The sequence below is a fragment of the Tachypleus tridentatus genome, chromosome 7 (assembly GCF_004210375.1).
Source record: "Tachypleus tridentatus isolate NWPU-2018 chromosome 7, ASM421037v1, whole genome shotgun sequence".
NCBI lineage: Eukaryota > Metazoa > Arthropoda > Merostomata > Xiphosura > Limulidae > Tachypleus > Tachypleus tridentatus.
Window position 1 is genome coordinate 170,040,412 of NC_134831.1, and position 18,369 is coordinate 170,058,780.

An 18,369-nucleotide genomic window follows, 5' to 3' on the forward strand; every position below is an offset into this window, starting at 1 on the left:
TAATTACACATTCCAGTAATTAATCTATGAGAAACAAATAAACATATTCACCTTATAATTACACATTCCAGTAGTTAATCCATAAGAAACAAATACATATATTCACTTTATAATTACACATTCCAGTAGTTAATCCATAAGAAACAAACAAACATATTCACCTTATAATTACACATTCCAGTAATTAATCCATAAGAAACAAATAAACATATTCACCTTATAATTACACATTCCAGTAGTTAATCCATAAGAAACAAATACATATATTCACCTTATAATTACACATTCCAGTAGTTAATCCATAAGAAACAAACAAACATATTCACCTTATAATTACACATTCCAGTAATTAATCCATAAGAAACAAATAAACATAGTCACCTTATAATTACACATTCCAGTAGTTAATCCATGAGAAACAAATAAATATATTCACCTTATAATTACACATTCCAGTAATTAATCCATGAGAAACAAATAAACATATTCACCTTATAATTACACATTCCAGTAGTTAATCCATAAGAAACAAATAAATATATTCACCTTATAATTACACATTCCAGTAGTTAATCCATGAGAAACAAATACATATATTCACCTTATAATTACACATTCCAGTACTTAATCCATAAGAAACAAATAAACATATTCACCTTTTAATTATACATTCCAGTAGTTAATTCATGAGAAACAAATAAATATATTCACCTTATAATTATACATTCCAGTAGTTAATCCATAAGAAACAAATAAACATATTCACCTTATAATTACACATTCCAGTAGTTAATCCATAAGAAACAAATAAACATATTCACCTTATAATTACACATTCCAGTAGTTAATTCATGAGAAACAAATAAATATATTCACCTTACAATTACACATTCCAGTAGTTAATCCATAAGAAACAAATAAACATAGTCACCTTACAATTACACATTCCAGTAGTTAATCCATGAGAAACAAATAAATATATTCACCTTATAATTACACATTCCAGTAGTTAATCCATAAGAAACAAATAAACATATTCACCTTATAATTATACATTCCAGTAGTTAATTCATGAGAAACAAATAAATATATTCACCTTATAATTATACATTCCAGTAGTTAATCCATAAGAAACAAATAAACATATTCACCTTATAATTACACATTCCAGTAGTTAATTCATGAGAAACAAATAAATATATTCACCTTATAATTACACATTCCAGTAGTTAATCCATAAGAAACAAATAAACATATTCACCTTACAATTACACATTCCAGTAGTTAATCCATGAGAAACAAATAAATATATTCACCTTATAATTACACATTCCAGTAGTTAATCCATGAGAAACAAATACATATATTCACCTTATAATTATACATTCCAGTAGTTAATCCATAAGAAACAAATACATATATTCACCTTATAATTACACATTCCAGTAGTTAATCCATGAGAAACAAATAAACATATTCACCTTATAATTACACATTCCAGTAGTTAATCCATAAGAAACAAATACATATATTCACCTTATAATTACACATTCCAGTAATTAATCCATGAGAAACAAATAAACATATTCACCTTATAATTACACATTCCAGTAGTTAATCCATGAGAAACAAATAAACATATTCACCTTATAATTACACATTCCAGAAGTTAATCCATGACAAACAAATAAATATATTCACCTTATAATTACACATTCCAGTAATTAATCCATGAGAAACAAATAAATATATTCACCTTATAATTACACATTCCAGTAGTTAATCCATGAGAAACAAATACATATATTCACCTTATAATTACACATTCCAGTAGTTAATCCATAAGAAACAAATAAATATATTCACCTTATAATTACACATTTCAGTAGTTAATCCATAAGAAACAAATAAACATAGTCACCTTATAATTACACATTCCAGTAATTAATCCATAAGAAACAAATAAATATATTCACCTTATAATTACACATTCCAGTAATTAATCCAAAAGAAACAAATAAATATATTCACCTTATAATTATACATTCCAGTAGTTAATCCATATGAAACAAATAAACATAGTCACCTTATAATTACACATTCCAGTAGTTAATCCATAAGAAACAAATAAATATATTCACCTTATAATTACACATTTCAGTAGTTAATCCATGAGAAACAAATAAATATATTCACCTTATAATTACACATTTCAGTAGTTAATCCATAAGAAACAAATAAACATAGTCACCTTATAATTACACATTCCAGTAGTTAACCTATAAGAAACAAATAAACATATTCACCTTATAATTACACATTCCAGTAGTTAATCCATAAGAAACAAATAAATATATTCACCTTATAATTACACATTTCAGTAGTTAATCCATAAGAAACAAATAAACATAGTCACCTTATAATTACACATTCCAGTAGTTAACCCATAAGAAACAAATAAACATATTCACCTTATAATTACACATTCCAGTAGTTAATCCATAAGAAACAAATAAACATATTCACCTTATAATTACACATTCCAGTAGTTAATTCATGAGAAACAAATAAATATATTCACCTTATAATTACACATTCCAGTAGTTAATCCATAAGAAACAAATAAACATATTCACCTTATAATTATACATTCCAGTAGTTAATTCATGAGAAACAAATAAATATATTCACCTTATAATTATACATTCCAGTAGTTAATCCATAAGAAACAAATAAACATATTCACCTTATAATTACACATTCCAGTAGTTAATCCATAAGAAACAAATAAATATATTCACCTTATAATTACACATTCCAGTAGTTAATCCATAAGAAACAAACAAACATATTCACCTTATAATTACACATTCCAGTAATTAATCCATAAGAAACAAATAAACATAGTCACCTTATAATTACACATTCCAGTAGTTAATCCATGAGAAACAAATAAATATATTCACCTTATAATTACACATTCCAGTAATTAATCCATGAGAAACAAATAAACATATTCACCTTATAATTACACATTCCAGTAGTTAATCCATAAGAAACAAATAAATATATTCACCTTATAATTACACATTCCAGTAGTTAATCCATGAGAAACAAATAAACATATTCACCTTATAATTACACATTCCAGTACTTAATCCATAAGAAACAAATAAACATATTCACCTTTTAATTATACATTCCAGTAGTTAATTCATGAGAAACAAATAAACATATTCACCTTATAATTATACATTCCAGTAGTTAATCCATAAGAAACAAATAAACATATTCACCTTATAATTACACATTCCAGTAGTTAATCCATGAGAAACAAATAAATATATTCACCTTATAATTACACATTCCAGTAGTTAATCCATAAGAAACAAATAAACATATTCACCTTATAATTACACATTCCAGTAGTTAATCCATAAGAAACAAATAAACATATTCACCTTATAATTACACATTCCAGTAGTTAATCCATGAGAAACAAATAAATATATTCACCTTATAATTACACATTCCAGTAGTTAATCCATAAGAAACAAATAAACATATTCACCTTATAATTACACATTCCAGTAGTTAATCCATGAGAAACAAATAAATATATTCACCTTATAATTACACATTCCAGTAGTTAATCCATAAGAAACAAATAAACATAGTCACCTTATAATTACACATTCCAGTAGTTAATCCATGAGAAACAAATAAATATATTCACCTTATAATTACACATTCCAGTAGTTAATCCATAAGAAACAAATAAACATATTCACCTTATAATTACACATTCCAGTAGTTAATCCATGAGAAACAAATAAATATATTCACCTTATAATTACACATTCCAGTAGTTAATCCATAAGAAACAAATAAACATATTCACCTTATAATTACACATTCCAGTAGTTAATCCATGAGAAACAAATAAATATATTCACCTTATAATTACACATTCCAGTAGTTAATCCATGAGAAACAAATACATATATTCACCTTATAATTATACATTCCAGTAGTTAATCCATAAGAAACAAATACATATATTCACCTTATAATTACACATTCCAGTAATTAATCCATGAGAAACAAATAAACATATTCACCTTATAATTACACATTCCAGTAGTTAATCCATGAGAAACAAATAAACATATTCACCTTATAATTACACATTCCAGAAGTTAATCCATGACAAACAAATAAATATATTCACCTTATAATTACACATTCCAGTAATTAATCCATGAGAAACAAATAAATATATTCCCCTTATAATTACACATTCCAGTAGTTAATCCATGAGAAACAAATACATATATTCACCTTATAATTACACATTTCAGTAGTTAATCCATAAGAAACAAATAAACATAGTCACCTTATAATTACACATTCCAGTAGTTAATCCATAAGAAACAAATAAATATATTCACCTTATAATTACACATTCCAGTAATTAATCCATGAGAAACAAATAAATATATTCAACTTATAAATACACATTCCAGTAGTTAATCCATAAGAAACAAATAAATATATTCACCTTATAATTACACATTCCAGTAATTAATCCATAAGAAACAAATAAATATATTCACCTTATAATTACACATTCCAGTAATTAATCCATAAGAAACAAATAAATATATTCACCTTATAATTACACATTCCAGTAGTTAATCCATAAGAAACAAATAAATATATTCACCTTATAATTACACATTTCAGTAGTTAATCCATGAGAAACAAATAAATATATTCACCTTATAATTACACATTCCAGTAATTAATCCATGAGAAACAAATAAATATATTCACCTTATAATTACACATTCCAGTAGTTAATCCATGAGAAACAAATACATATATTCACCTTATAATTACACATTTCAGTAGTTAATCCATAAGAAACAAATAAACATAGTCACCTTATAATTACACATTCCAGTAGTTAATCCATAAGAAACAAATAAATATATTCACCTTATAATTACACATTCCAGTAATTAATCCATGAGAAACAAATAAATATATTCAACTTATAAATACACATTCCAGTAGTTAATCCATAAGAAACAAATAAATATATTCACCTTATAATTACACATTCCAGTAATTAATCCATAAGAAACAAATAAATATATTCACCTTATAATTACACATTCCAGTAATTAATCCATGAGAAACAAATAAATATATTCACCTTATAATTACACATTCCAGTAGTTAATCCATATGAAACAAATAAACATAGTCACCTTATAATTACACATTCCAGTAGTTAATCCATAAGAAACAAATAAATATATTCACCTTATAATTACACATTTCAGTAGTTAATCCATGAGAAACAAATAAATATATTCACCTTATAATTACACATTTCAGTAGTTAATCCATAAGAAACAAATAAACATAGTCACCTTATAATTACACATTCCAGTAGTTAACCCATAAGAAACAAATAAACATATTCACCTTATAATTACACATTCCAGTAGTTAATCCATAAGAAACAAATAAATATATTCACCTTATAATTACACATTTCAGTAGTTAATCCATGAGAAACAAATAAACATAGTCACCTTATAATTACACATTCCAGTAGTTAACCCATAAGAAACAAATAAACATATTCACCTTATAATTACACATTCCAGTAGTTAATTCATGAGAAACAAATAAATATATTCACCTTATAATTATACGTTCCAGTAGTTAATCCATAAGAAACAAATAAACATATTCACCTTATAATTACACATTCCAGTAGTTAATTCATGAGAAACAAATAAATATATTCACCTTATAATTATACATTCCAGTAGTTAATCCATAAGAAACAAATAAACATATTCACCTCATAATTACACATTCCAGTAGTTAATTCATGAGAAACAAATACATATATTCACCTTATAATTACACATTCCAGTAGTTAATCCATAAGAAACAAATAAATATATTCACCTTATAATTACACATTTCAGTAATTAATCCATAAGAAACAAATAAACATAGTCACCTTATAATTACACATTCCAGTAGTTAATCCATAAGAAACAAATACATATATTCACCTTATAATTACACATTCCAGTAGTTAATCCATAATAAACAAATAAATATATTCACCTTATAAATACACATTCCAGTAGTTAATCCATAAGAAACAAATAAATATATTCACCTTATAATTACACATTCCAGTAGTTAATCCATAAGAAACAAATAAATATATACACCTTATAATTACACATTTCAGTAGTTAATCCATGAGAAAGAAAGAAATATATTCACCTTATAATTACACATTTCAGTAGTTAATCCATAAGAAACAAATAAACATAGTCACCTTTTAATTACACATTCCAGTAGTTAACCCATAAGAAACAAATAAACATAGTCACCTTATAATTACACATTCCAGTAGTTAATCCATAAGAAACAAATAAATATATACACCTTATAATTACTCATTTCAGTAGTTAATCCATGAGAAAGAAATAAATATATTCACCTTATAATTACACATTTCAGTAGTTAATCCATAAGAAACAAATAAACATAGTCACCTTATAATTACACATTCCAGTAGTTAACCCATAAGAAACAAATAAACATATTCACCTTATAATTACACATTCCAGTAGTTAATCCATAAGAAACAAATAAATATATTCATTTTATAATTTTACATTCCAGTAGTTAATCCATAAGAAACAAATAAACATATTCACCTTATAATTACACATTTCAGTAGTTAAACTGTTTATAGAACAAATTCACACCGTAATTAAACTATACAGGAGTTAATATATAAAACATTTATTCTGAGATTAAATACATTCTTATTTTATCCATACGAATTATACAAAACAATTATGTTTATCCGGTAGATAAATAAAGTAGTGTTTAGTACAATAATTATATATAAAACTAATTTATCCGTTGGTGAAGCATGCTAATATTTATCCATAAGTGGTACATAAAACACACGGTATGTATGTTAGAATCCATGATAAAACAAGATATCGTATCCATTGATTCAGAGTATATAAAGAAACAGTGTAATATAAATAATTAGGGTGATTTAGTTCACTTATCCATGTATTTCACAAAGATTTTTTACTCCTACTTTTCCACCTTCCACCCCCATCTTTTGCTCAATAAATTCTTCGGTAGAGCAACAAATAATACTAGTTACCATATAAGAACAATTGTATTGTGCAACGCTTAGGGGTGTGGACAAATATATAATCAAACTATAGTTTGGAGTTCTAAAAAGTAATCACATAAATATATATGAAAATAAGATCTGATCGTTATAATTTTTTTCAAGCATTTTAAAAACTACCCAAGAACCCCCCTCTCCCCCCTGTACTGGAAGTGTTGACTATAATGTGGCAGAAATAAAGTTAAAATTATGTTCCGTTGCAAAACATTACGGTACTATAGCTGTATACACTTATGGTAGTTTAGGTTTCTCCATATGTACCACCAGATGACTCTGGTTGCTGTTTTTATTGTCTTTAATTGAAACGTATTAAACGGATTTCGTTTGTTAAGCTCTTTTCTGCTTCAGACAGCATAAATATCGTCCAGAGATCATCCAAATGTTTAACAGAACAGCACATGAAAGCATGTCCTCATGTCTGTTATCATCATCCGATACTGACAATGTTTTGACAAAACAATAAAGAATAACATTATACATATATCCACCAAGTTTCACCATAATCTCATCATTTTTAACTGAGTTATAGAGCGAAAATCAGTCCCCGAGTCAACAGATGGGTATTTTTTTTCGTGACTTCGTTATGTCCTTGGTACCCAAACGTTTTACGTTTGGTCATATTCCAAATATATAACAACTTTTGTCAAAATCCATTCAGTCGTTTTCGGCAATTCTTGCAAACAAACAAACACACAGGAGTGAAAACATAATGACGGTGGCAGTAATAATGTCTGGAACCTGTTTCTGTGTAATGTTTTTTTAAAAAATGCTTCGCGTAATTGGGTGCAATACTAAAATAACTTAAGTGTTGTGCATCTTTGTGCAAAGCAAATGGTAATAACAACTGATGAAAACAAACTACCCACAGGTATTATATCTAAACGTGTCCTCAATACTGACCACAGCTAACTTAATATCCGGTTCTTGTGTTCTTATTTATAATGATTAAAATGTAGTGTTCCATAAGTTGGATACCCTCACTAAATGTAGTGTTCCATAAGTTGGATACCCTCACTAAATGTAGTGTTCCATAAGTTGGATACCCTCACTAAATGTGGTATTCCATAAGTTGGATACCCTCACTAAATGTAGTGTTCCATAAGTTGGAAACCCTCACTAAATGTGGTATTCCATAAGTTGGATACCCTCACTAAATGTAGTGTTCCATAAGTTGGATACCCTCACTAAATGTGGTATTCCATAGATACCCCACTAAAGTAGTGTTCCATAAGATGGAAACCCTCACTAAATGTGGTATTCCATAAGTTGGATACCCCTCACTAAATGTAGTGTTCTCATAAGTTGTATTCCATACCCTCACTAAATGTGGTGTTCCATAAGTTGGATACCCTCACTAAATGTAGTGTTCCATAAGTTGGATACCCTCACTAAATGTGGTATTCCATAAGTTGGATACCCTCACTAAATGGTGTTACCCTCACTAAATGTTGAATACCCTCACTAAATGTAGTGTTCCATAAGTTGAATACCCTCACTAAATGTATTCCATGTTGAATACCCTCCTAAATGGTGTTGGAGTTGAATACCCTCACTAAATGTGGTATTCCATAAGTTGGATACCCTCACTAAATGTAGTGTTCCATAAGTTGGAAACCCTCACTGTTGATGATGAAATCCTTTTATTTATTTTCCACATGCTCTTTCCACATCTTTTGAAAGGTTTTCCACACCACATTTATTTGTAAAGTTCCACACACACTGAGAAGTGGATCTCTTTTACTTGAAAACAAATTAATGTCTTAGAATAACAGAATAATGTCATTTGGTTGATGTGTTTGATGATTTTCGATGCCACAAATATAGTCAGTTGTTTACCAAGAAGTAAGAGATAGCTTTAAAAATGTTTCTCACTTAGATAAATAGTTGTCCTGACTAGCTAAACAGTAGTACGTGTTATGGTATAGTTGACTTGGACTGAATATAGCAGTTGTAGTGTGGTTGCTGGACTGAACAGTAGTACGGTTTAGTTGGACTGAACGTAGCAGTTATGGTATGGTTGACTTGGGCTGAATATAACAACTTTAGTATGGTTGACGTAGACTGGTCATAGCAGTTATGATATGGTTGACTTGGACTGGATATAACAACTATAGTATGGTTGATGAAGACTGGACATAGTAGTTATAGTATGGTTTAGTTGGACTGAACTTAGCAGTTATGGTATGGTTGATTTGGGCTGAATATAGTAACTATAGTATGATTGATGGAGATTGGACATAGTAGTTATAGTATGGTTTAGTTGGACTGAACATAGCAGTTATGGTATGGTTGACTTGGACTAGATATAACAACTATAGTATGATTGACTTGGACTGGACATAGCACTTACGGTATGGTTGTCCTGGATATAAAAGCTACAATAACCTACTTCTTTATTTTAACTTAAATTGTTATAAAAACTATTTTAATTTTCTTATATTTCACACAAAATGTCAACAAGTTATTCACTATTTATCAACAAATAAATTAATTTTTTTTCACTTTGAAAACATATATTCAGAGAAGGGTTGGAATTTGCTTCATTTATTCAACTCTGACGAGACAGAATGCCCGTGGGCAAAAACAAGTAACCTGTGTGTTTTTCTTATAGCAAAGCCACATCGGGCTAGCTGCTGAGCCCACCGAGAGGAATCGAACCCCTGATTTTAGCGTTGTAAATCCGGAGACTTACCGCTGTACTAGCGGGGGGCACAAGTAACCTAATCAGCTCAACTGGGAGATAAGACTTTTAAACGTTTTCTTATATTACGTTCTCATCAAACGTGTGTTTCTGTACTTTTTTGTTTCCAAAAAACATTTTTGTGTTTTCTTCTTGTGGAAAAAAAAAAACTACTTTATTAAATCTTCAAAATGGAAATTTCTGGGGATTTCTAACCTGTTTTCAAATGTTATGAAAAATTCCTTTGACGTCTGAAGTCGAAAGGAGATTTCTGGAGCATGCGAATGTCAGGATTGGTCCAAACGAAGTGCGGTGAATATTAACATCTCAACGAATACATCAATACGTTACTTTTATGTCAGTTTAACGAATACATCAATACGTTACTTTTAGGTTTAAAACAATACTCTCTTATCCCACTTTTTATTTGTAACGTATTATAATTTATTTCGAAGGAACCTCTGACTCATATGTCACGTATTACGATTTCAAATAGCCGGAAATATGAATATGAATTTATAAGTCCATTGGATGTCCACGTATATCACATTTATTATATTGTCCAACAAGACCGATCCACACAATTTTCTTCCTTAACATAAATATACAGCAATACACTTTTAATAACAGTTAATACCAATATTGCAAATAATGATTTATATACAAGAGTTTTATAAACGATACTGAGTCTTCTATCTGATCTGTTACTGAATATTTTATCGACGATTCACAATGAGCGAACTAATTCTATGTTGATACACAGGTACATTTCACTCGACTCTCGCAGTTTACAAGTTGCCTTTTTTTCTCCAACGAAGATATCTAATATTCTAATACTAGTGTACGAAGTCAATTCTCTGAAATTGAACCGTTGATAATTTCGAAGTCTATAAACGATCCTGGTCAAATAACTGTAGTTTTTCAATTAATAAGCTTTAACCATAATTATAGTTTCCGAGGTTTATTGTTTAATAACTGTAGCAATCCAACAATATTAAGCAGTCTCTTGGCATCTAGATTTAAAAATTTTTAGAATGGCGTTCTCGAAAGTTCAGTTGGCAACGATGTAAAACATATATTGTTGATTCCTACACTCGAAGATCTCCTACGAATTTAGAGAATAAGTAGGACTTTTTTAATATGAGTATAACAATAAAAAATAAAATACATTTCTAAATAAATATACTTAATTAAAACAGAAATTGATAATTAAAAAATATACATTACTGAATTCATTACAGTGTGTTTACTCCAATTAATATAAATATTACGTACGTTACAAGACCGATATGAATCATAAATGGTCGCTTTCAGTTAAAGACTTTTGTTTAATATTACACATACATATACATAAATATTTGCAAATGTGCTTTATTTAAAGAAGTTAAATCTGTAATGAATAAAACAGGATTAACATATACATGTTCTTGGAATAGACTAGTTAAGCCTGGTAAGAACAAGCTAGATATCGTGGAGGGTTACTTAGAATTTATATGATGGACGTTATTATTTGCTATTAAGCACAAAGGGCTATCTGTGCTCTGCTCACAACAGGTATCGAAACCCGGTTTCTAGTGATATAAGTGTGCATACATACTGCTGTGCCACTGGGGAAGGGAATCATTTTTTGAAGAACCCAGTAGAAGTGTTACAGATTTTGAACCTTAATTTGGAGACAGACTTACTTCGTGAACAGTTAACAACCAGGAGACGAAATTAGCTCTAAGTTTTCATTAGTACATGTTGCTATTGCCCTCTTGTAGGGTTTTTCAAACTATCGGCAATTGAATTTGTAATTTTATGAATATTATTGAACGACCAGCTTAGATTTTTAAACGTATTTCGCTGAAAAATTATATATGTTTATCTCTTTCAACCGTCACATTTTCTTTGAAAATTTTCATTTCTTTTAATTTATGCCTTAACTTGTCGTAGCATCAGATATTAAAATATTGCCCCTATCTATTGGCATAGTGTCATATCTGCAAATTGGCAAAGCTATCACTCGCGTTTCCATACACGTGGGTAGAGCACAGATAGCCCACCGTGTACTACATGCGCTGTACAAGTAACTCTCAAATCCCAGTGTTCGGTTTAAAAGGAATAATCCAAAAGCTGGAAGAGGGTGCTGTTGACTAACTGCCTTCTCTCTTGTTTATAAACTCAAAATTAACATCACCTGTACCCAGACAGGGTTTTTTTTTGTATAGCTGCGTGAAAATTCTAAAGAAAAAACTAAGTTAGTAAAAAATAATTCGACTTTACCTACATGGTATGATTGAAATAAATTTACAAATATCTTTTACCTTAGTTCGCATAATTTAAATTCAATAAGCCTAGAATTAATTTTGGTTGTATGCATAACGAAAAACCACAAACAGGCCTTTACGTAAAATATAAAATTAGGTAGACCTATGATGGTTTTCTATAACTGTTTGTTTTTGAATTTCGCGCAAAGCTTCTCAAGAGCTATCTGCGCTAGCCGTCCCTAATTTAGCAGTGTTAGACTAGGAGGAAAGCAGCTAGTCATCACCACCCACCATCAACTCTTGGGCTACTCTTTTAGCAACGAATAGTGGAATTGACCGTAACATTATAACACCCCTAGAGCGGAAAAGGCGAGCATGCCGGGCCAGTTTTCTATAAAACAGGCCATACGGAATGAGTCAATTTGCATACATTTGTTAATTAGCTATAATTTAACTACTTTTCCTAATAGCGACGTATTCATCCCTAAACTCTTCGTTCTAAATCAAAGTTAATGGTTATTGATCCAAAAAAATATTTTGAAACATCAGTTTTTTTGGACTAAAAACCAGCACAAGGTTTTAGTAGTTAGGTCAATGGAAAGTGTCATTGCCTTGCATTACGGGATTTTATAAATTGGACCTGCAATCTAGAGTCTGATTTATGAACTGGTAGTTCATAGTTAGGTTGCTCTGAATTGTCTTTGAGCTATTTTGAAAACAACTGAAAGTTCGACATTATGACATGTACTCGAACAATTTAAAAGTCCGGCATATCCAGGTGGCTAGAGTGATCGACTCGAAATCTGAGGATCGCGGGTTCGAATACCTATCACACCAAACACGCTCGCCCTTTCAGTCATGAGGAGTTATAATATTTTGATCAATTCCACTATTAGTTGGTAATAAAGTAGCCCACGAGTTGGCGGTGGGTAGTGAGGACTAATTGCCTTTCCTCTAGTGTTATGCTGCAAAATTAGGGACAGCTAGAACAGATAATCCTCGTGTAGCTTTCCACGAAAATTCAAAACAAACAAACAATCATTTATTCATTCTCTTCTTCAAGATGAAGGTAAAGGTTAAAATGTTAAAAAGGTTAGATGTACAACATTTCCCTATTGTGGGTAAAAATACATAACTAATGTAAGACATTCTTATACAACAAATGGAAACACAGTCTAACATTCTACAAACATTCTTATAGATCAATTACGACAAATGACTGGATATACCATATATCATGCTACAATCATTCTTAGACATCAATAAGACAAGAGAATAAATACACCATCTATCTTTCTATACCCATTCTTTACATCTATAAGACAAGAGACACTGGCTACGCCGTCTATCATTGTACACACATTCTTATAAATCTATAAGACAAGAGATTGGATACACCGTCTATCATTGTACACACATTCTTATAAATATATAAGACAAGAGACACTGGCTACGCTGTCTATCATTGTACACACATTCTTATAAATCTATAAGACAAGAGACTGGATACACCGTCTATCATTGTACACACATTCTTATACATCAGTAAGACAAGAGACTGGATACATAGTCTACCATTCAACACACATTCTTACAAATCTATAAGTTAAGAGACTGAACACACCGTCTGGACACACACATTCTACACATAATTAAGACAAGAGACATTCTTGTTTAACAATAATAAAAGAGACTGGATACACGGCCTATCATTCTACACACATTCTTATACATCCATAGGACGAGATACTGGACACACCGTCCATCATTCTACACACATTTTTATACATCTATAACACAAGAGACACTGGATAGACCGTCTATTTTTCTACACACATTCCTATACATCAATTAAGAAAAGAGACTGAGTCATAGTTTATCATTCCATACACATTCTATACATGAATTAAAAACAATTAACTGGATACACCGTCTATTCTTTTGACACACATTCTTATACATCAATAAGACAAGAATCTGGATACACTGTCTGTCATTCTACACACATTGTTATACATCAATTAAGACAATTGACTGGATACACTGCCTATCATTCTACACACATTTTTAGACATCAATAAAAGAAGAGACTGGATAAACCGTCTCTCTTTATCACACATCTATAAGACAAGAGACTGGACACACAGTCTATCATTCTACACACATTATTATACATCAATTAAGACAATTGACTGGATACACCATCTATCATTCTTTACACATTCTTAGACATCAATAACACAATAAACTGGATAAACCGTCTTTCATTCTACACACATTTTTATACAACTGTAATACAACAGACACTGGATACACCGTCTATCATTCTTCACACATTCTTAAACATCAATAAGATAAGAGACTGGGTAATCCGTCTATAATTCTATACACATTCTTATACATCAATAAGACGACAGACTGGATACAACGTCTATCATTCTACACACATTCATTTTAATCAGTTAAGACAATTGACTGCATACACCGTCTATCATTCTTACCACATTCTTAGACATCAATAAGACAAGAAACTGGAAACACCGTCTATCATTCTACATATATTTTTTTACACATCAAGAAGATAAGAGACTGGATGCACAGTCAATCATTCCGTACACATTCTATACATGAATTAAAACAATTGACTGGATACACCGTCTATCCTTTCACACACATTTGTATACATCTATAAGACAAGAGTCTGGACACACCGTCTATCATTCTAAACACATTCTTACACATCTATAAGACAAGAGACACTGGATACACAATCTATCATTCCAAACACATTCTTATACATCAATAAAACAAGAGAATCGATATACCTTTTATCATTCTACAAACATTCTTATACATCAATTAAGACAAGAGACTGGATACACAGTCTATCATTCTATACACATCAATTAAGACAAGAGACTGGATACACAGTCTATCATTCTATACACATCAATAAGACAAGAGACTGGATACACCGTCTATCATTCTACACACATTCTTACACATGAATAAGACAAGGGTCTGGATATACCGTCTATCATTCTACACACATTCTTACACATGAATAAAACAAGGGTCTGGATACACCGTCTATCATTCTACACACATTCTTACACATGAATAAAACAAGGGTCTGGATACACCGTCTATCATTGTACACACATTCTTATATAACAGTAAGATAAAAATATAATTACTGATTGAATGTTAAGTTTATTTTAAAATAAACTCACTAGTGAAAGGTAAACCTTTATTTTTAATAAATAAAATAAACTCACTAGTGAAAGGTAAACCTTTTTTTAATAAATAAAATAAACTCACTAGTGAAAGGTAAACCTTTATTTTTAATAAATAAGTTACTACTTTTATTTCAGTAGGTTTCCTTTCCAAATGACGGAAATATATATAAAAGCACTAATTAGAGGTCACAATTTTTAAATTTTCCCTACCAACTATTGTTTTTATTACTAACCACTTGCTAGTGAAGGATTTGGAGAAAATTCTGAACCTGTTTTGAATGTAACATTCATTCATACAAGATTCGCTATTTATTACCAAGTAGATTTCTTATCTTCATCCGCTAGCAGAAAAATAAAGTTGTTGAGGTAACCGTTTACAGATTCCTCCGATAAAAAAATAAGTGACTAAAATCTATGAGCTCGTGTACTAACTAGGAGTAGTAAGTGCGAGTCATATTTTGTCCATTTCATTTTGACTTTTTTTTTATGTTTTATCCAGCTGTTTGTGACAGACGTTTACCAGGACCCACAATGAACTAAAGCACGACAAAGTAGATATACTCCCCTGCAGCAAATGTATATATCGCTAAACCTAAAACTCCGGTTCGTTCTTCTCAAATTTGTCAGGTGTCCTAGACGTGTCGCGCGCTAGATATAAATCCACGTGGTTGGAAGCTTCACAACTTGGAGTAATCGGTTTTCGTTCTGATGCTTTCCCACACATATCTGTGTTTGAACTTTTATTGTACACCGAAAAAAAAAATATATATATATAATAATTGAATTGAAAACAGCAATTTTCTTTAAAGTAAAGAAAAAAATTCTCAAGAGCTTATCTTGTTAGGCTGTAGATTACATATTGCAGGTGGCGTTAACAGTGTGATTCTTGTTAGGCTGTAGATTCCATATTGCAGGTGGCGTTAACAGTGTGATATCGGGTATGCTTTACACTATTAACTTTGAATTAGTGTTTTAGACTGTCTTTTGTTTTGAAGTTAAGCACAAAGCTACACAATGGGCTATCTGTGCTCTGCCCACCGCGGGTATCGAAACGCGGTTTTTTAGCAGTATAAATCCCCAAACATACAGCTCTGCTGCTGGGGGCTAGACTATCTGAGTATGTTTTCTATCATTAATACAAAATAACAATAATTGAAGCTATCCGTAAAGAAGAATGTTATGTTCTTTCAATTTCTATTATACAATTTTCTAATTCTTGAAAATCTATAAGAAACTAGATAAAAGATCGATCACGTGTTTAAACGTATAACTATATAACAATAGGTCCAATACTAATTTATTATGACAAGTATAATTATAATCACTAACCGGTTACCCGTGACGCCAGTGGTTAAAACCGCGTGTGACGTATTCATGACGTCATATCTGTACCCTGAGAATGGATAAAAATAAAGGTCTCCGTGACAGGAAACGAAGGCGAAACTGAAAAATCATGATCCTATTGCAAATCCTCATCCAGACAAGATAAAAATTTCGCGAAGTTGGGGTTGCACATCGCGTATTAAAAAAGTGTTTCCAGTATCATATAACCAACAGTTCCATTACAGTATCATGCTTCTTCATCTTGTAAACGGTGTTCACACCATAACAGTTGATCTTGTAACATATGGCTTACATAAGTAGCGTTTCGACCACTACTTTATTTATTGTATTTTGTCGGCATGAAGAGCTCTGGACTGAGCGAAATGCGTCGTCAGCGATGGATGTGGTAAATAAAGTGTAGTTGGAATGTTATTATTATACATTACTTTCATTTTTAAGCTCCTTAATGTACTGGAAAAAGAACCTAATGTTAGAAACATAATAGGTCTAGTACTGATGTCTTTGAGAAATACAATTATGAACAAAACGATTTTATTTCTTCGACAACCAGCCCCAGGTAACTAATGATAGATCGAACTTCACAAGAAATTGTATCATTAGAAATTATACTCATTACTTTTCTAGTACGTTATTTGTCTTATATATCTATTACTTCGTTGAAAACACACAAAAATTACAGCTTTATAGTAACTATTTGTTTGTTTGAAGTTAAGCACAAAGCTTCAAATTGGGCTATCTGTGCCTTGCCCACCACGAATATCGAAACCTGGGTTATAGCGTCATAACTCCGCTGATATAACGCTGTCCCACTATGAGTCGAAGTAACTAACTGATTGAAAAATTCAATCAGCGACTTTGTCTAGTCTTGTTTGATACGCATTTTATATCGTTCGTGTCGTTTACTAAGCCTTCAAAAACAGACAACCCATTGCGTAGCTCTATGCTTAAGAACAAAGAAACAAACAAATCTGGTTCAAAGGCGGAAGACTTTCGACATGTCGTCCTTTACACTTGTGTTTTTACAACAGACAGGCAGTTGCTGTCCATTTAACTAGGTTTCATTATGAGTGTGGTGCCTAAACAATCTATCAAAAACAACAAATAAAAGTTATTTTAATGAACAAAGAATACTAAATATCATGCTAATAAATTTTAAAATCATATTAGAAAGTACTTATCTGCCTGTTTGTTTATTGTGTAAAAAATAAGAAATTATGCATATGAATGAAAATACGTATGCATCCAAATTTATTAAATTTTTAACGCGTAAAAAGTAGTAGAGATTTACGATGAATTTCATTCATTTAAAACTGCAATAACTTAGTGTCATCTATCGGCTAATTTGAAAACTAAAAGTTTGTAAAGTGTAATTTAGTCCCAAAATTATGAATCGATCGATGAGAAATTACCATGTTTTGGTGTCGACTTTGAAGAAGAGAAAAACTATTCGACCAATTTTTCACATAAAACTTTGCATAAGTTTGTCCTTCAGTTTGTACTTTCGATAAATACAATAAAAGTTTCAAAATACTGTTCATGAAAAGTGTTGATGGAAAGTCTTTCCAAAACATTATTGAGGCCAATTTCACTTTGATTGTT